The sequence below is a fragment of the Rhipicephalus microplus genome, chromosome 2 (assembly GCF_043290135.1).
Source record: "Rhipicephalus microplus isolate Deutch F79 chromosome 2, USDA_Rmic, whole genome shotgun sequence".
Classification (NCBI taxonomy): Eukaryota; Metazoa; Arthropoda; class Arachnida; order Ixodida; family Ixodidae; genus Rhipicephalus; species Rhipicephalus microplus.
This window is the reverse complement of record NC_134701.1, coordinates 84,924,422-84,928,850: the sequence shown is the minus strand read 5'-3', so window position 1 is coordinate 84,928,850 and position 4,429 is coordinate 84,924,422.

Sequence of the window (4,429 nt, the reverse complement as noted above, 5' to 3'; positions counted from 1 at the left end):
TTCCATTTGCGCTGTGTAATTTTGACATGCTTCCCAATTGATTTGTGTTGTGCTATTGTTACCTGAGGATCTCGCTCCAGCCGCTTCACTTTGGAGACCTTGTCTGCATACTACAAATTATGAACTTTTGTATCTTGAATGAATAATAAATTGAACTGAACTGATCGGAGTGTCCCGCTCTTGAACGTATACTTTACGAATTATGACGTCCCTATTCGACATGCACTTGCAATAGGGCTGTGTACTGATGCATGCCTGATCAGGACTGGTAGGTCAATTTGGTAATGGCTTCGTCAATGTCGTAAATTACCCCAATGATCACGTCTTCTCCAACGGTACATCAGAGCGGACTTCCATTCTATCACGCACTGGGACATCGCGCACAGTGTGAAACGCACGCACGTGATTGACGTGAATCGCTAGGATGTTCTTGTGGGTATTCAGTTTAATCTCCTTGATTTCTTCTGGTACCAGTGACTTTAGCTGTTGAGAAACGGCCTGGCGGTTCAGAGATCTCATGCTATGAGAGGCCCAAACTGGCGCAAAGAGGATTGTTAATAGTATTTTGCAAACACCGCACGGTGGAGTCACTGGAATTAAATGAAGCGCTCAGCAACCGTCTCTTGACTTTGCGAAGCCAGCTGCAATCGTCTCTTAGCCAGCTCGAAGGTGTCGCCAGCAGACTCATCTGTGTTGTCATAGCAGTGCGCGGAACCTCCGCTGTCAGTGTCACTCTCGATGTTGTTGCACTTCCTGTTGGGAGGAAAACCCATGCACTGGCACTCCGGTATTTGTTGAAAGCACAGGGGATCCACCTCTATCACACATCAGTACCGCACTGCACCAGTAAAATCGAAATTAATCCAAAGAAGTATATAACTTACACGTTCTGCCAAAATGGCTCTTAGAACGGTAATATAAAATAGCAACCACGTGTCACATGATGAAAAATGCATAACGAGAGAGCCACCGCATGCCTCCAAACCATTTCAATATGATCAGCCATAATTATTCATCGTCATCAGTCACATCAACAACAATGTGCACATAATACTTTACAGTTGTGTCGCAGGTGCACACACCTCCACAGATTGAATAATAGTGGCACAACGGATGCTTCCGTATTTCACAGCAGTTGTAATTATTCATGGCCTGGGAGAGGGGGGGTGCCATGAATGTGCCAGTTCAATAGCGTTGAGAGCTGGCCTGATTTGTGACGGATCATTAAACCGTATGGTTAAGCAGCGCCCTTTTTCTGCAGGGACAACAGGGACAAGAAGCGAGTGTGGTATCTTTCTTGCCCTTGTAAAAACGTGCGTTACTTAACCATGCGGCATACATATTATTTGATATGTATGATTTAAAGTCCCAAAACCACCATAGGATTACTAGAGACGCCGTAGTTGAGGGCTGCGGAAATTTCGACTACCTGGGGTTCTTTAACGTGCACCCAAATCAGAGCACACGGGCCTACAGCATTTCCGCTTCCATCGGAAATGCAGCTGCCGCAGCCGTGATTTCATCTCGCGACCTGCGGATCAGCAGCCGAGTGCCTTAGCCACTAGACTACCACGGCGGGGCTGCGGCATACATATTGTACTTGTAGTAGTTGTCCGAACAAATTTTACAAAAGAATCCAAAAGTTTCGCTATATCAGCTTTCACTGCGACTGTGATTCATGTTCCTCGCAGGCATAATGCTTTTCTTTCTTTTCGAAAACATGCAGCACTTTGCTGCACAAAATCAGTCACCATATTTTCTTTGTAGTTTCAGTACGAATACTTCCGCAAGGGTGTTTTCTTGTGTGTTTTAATATTCAGAATGATCGAAGTTCCAGTTTTCAAGCACAGTTGCAGCGAAAGCTTAAAAGGGCACTATTATACATCGTTTTGCAAAAACTGAAAAGCTGCTTCGCAAGGCCGAAAGAAAAAACAACACCGTGCACATTATATACGACGAAAAAAAGCATATATTAGTCTTCCTTAGTTTACTTGAGCAACACACTATCTCAAAAACCTTTGAAAGAAAGCAGCTGTAACAGTTAATCGCAGATGGAGAACATTGTTTAAAGAAAGATGATTCCAGTCTTGGGTAATGTGAAGGCACGTCAACTTCATTATCTCCAGCAACATTCATGCGAAACTTTTGAATAAGTTTTTTTTTTGCGTTAGGCAACTGTACGTTTTTGCTAGCACTAATGATAATGATCGTGCAAACGTGATGATCATACTTATTTTGCAATTACTCAAAATACTTTGCAACTGTGATGTCAATGGAGTCGCCCTCAAGCACACGAGTGCCACCAACTGCCACTCAAGCGCTCATGCGGACAGAAATTCTTACACCGCGGAGGCCACCACTAGCGTGCGTGGGTCTCACGCTTTAGCTTTCCGCCTGTACCGCGTGGGGATTTCTCAAGTGAAGGAAACTGGGCGTAGTGCAATTAATCACAGCTGTATGTAGTGCGTTACAGGTGATCAATTACTTGCAACGATTTAGTATTCTTGTAATTTTATAATATGATTGTTTGCGTTTTAGAAGCTGTTACGTTTTGAGTAACTAAATCATCTTTTTGTAAATAATTACAGGCAATCAATTGTGTTTTTTTTTTTAAATCAAGTTGTAACGTGTCTTCTACGGCAGCTCTGATCCCGAAAAATATGCCACCGCTCAGTTCGGAACACCCGTCTGGTTAGACAAGGCTCACCTGCCGAACCGTTCTTTTTTTTTTAATGCGAAGCATTTGTTTGCGTGCTGCAAGCACTTTTGCTGCCCACAGGCGTGTCTATCTATCTATCTATCTATCTATCTATCTATCTATCTATCTATATATCTATCTATCTATCTATCTATCTAGCCCCTTGAGTGCGGGTGCTCTCGTGGGAGGGCACCCGCACTTAATATGGGAGGGTAATAAGACTTGACAAATATGACGTGCTGGTTGCAATACATGAATACATGAATGTCACAATCCTGTCGCGTACGTCATCAAACACTTCCCACCAGAGGGTAGCACATACCCGTGGGCGGTTACGTGCCACAGGCGGTTGACATCTATCCCTTAAACGGGGGGAACACATATTAGAAATTTTAACGCGTGAGCGTCAAGAAAAACCGGACATCGTTAGCGTTGACCCAACGATTTCAAGGAATAAATGTCAGGGTCCCAGCAGGAATCGAACCTAAGAATTCAGCACTGTAACCAAGCACTCTACCCCAGAGCCAGGAGAGGTCCCATAACTGCTCTTGAAATAGACCCTAATATTCGCCAAACTTCAAGTATGATTGCAGCGCTGGCCATTCAATTTTATAATCACTACATATGTACTATTATGATAGAGCCATCAAGTCGGGTTAACATCCATTGTAGGTAGGTGCCATACGCTGCAATTGATTCGTGTAGCAGTGTTCGGGGCTGCTATCCTCGCGAGCACCAGCGCTCCATATTAGGTTATCACTTCTGGCGTTGCTAATATTAATGTTCCCCTTGGTATCGTCACGCAAGCGCGAACAACTCGTTATATAAACAACTTCGGTTCTTCAACGTATGTTTGGGCGTGCAACATTTATGCATACGTTTAGCGCCATTTCATGACGTCTCACTCAATAAAAGAAAAAGTACGACATGGTCACCTTCCTTCCGCATGCTTCGCATAACATCGATTCCCAAGGTACGTGGATCAGTTGAATTTTTCACTTTTTTCATAGGCTTCACAAAAGCCTCAACTGAGTGAACGCAACAGTGAAGCGAGACGCTTCATAGAGAACGCAAACACTTGCATCGAAGCAATGCGCAATTACGAGCTGGCGTGCAGGTTGTCCCCTCGTTATAAAACCACTGAGAGTGTTCATTGTGTCAACCGACCTCTTGACGAGAAAACGTCAAAGATTCATTGACTACAACTCGGAAAAACAATTCCTGCCATATGTCAGCAACGTGTAATATATCCCAGAATCCGCTGTAAGCCTGCCAACATTCATTGAAGCCTCCAGCTCATCCGCTACAGTGCGAGTCAAAATAGTTCGTTGTAGTTCGAGTAAACTACTGTTACTCTGTTACGGCTGTGAAATTTAAAGAAAAGTAACGCGGAAATATTCGGTTACATTTCTATAAAAACTGAGTTACTTTCCTGGTGCTGTAATTAACCACTTTACTCAATTACGTTTTGAAGAAAGTAATTGTAGCTGTTGAGTGGCGACTTATTCAACGTGTACAAGTTTGCAACATATACTGCGTTAACTTCCAAAGAAAATAATTTTTTTTTCATTTTCCAGCATTGAATAGCAGCCTTCAGGTCATGCCACAGATAAATTACCCAAAATTTGTCTATAATGCATACTTTTATGCATGCCACGAATCGCCCACATATCGTAGAAGCGAGGACCTTGCAATGAAAAATGTACATCAGAAATACGCAACATTTCGTTT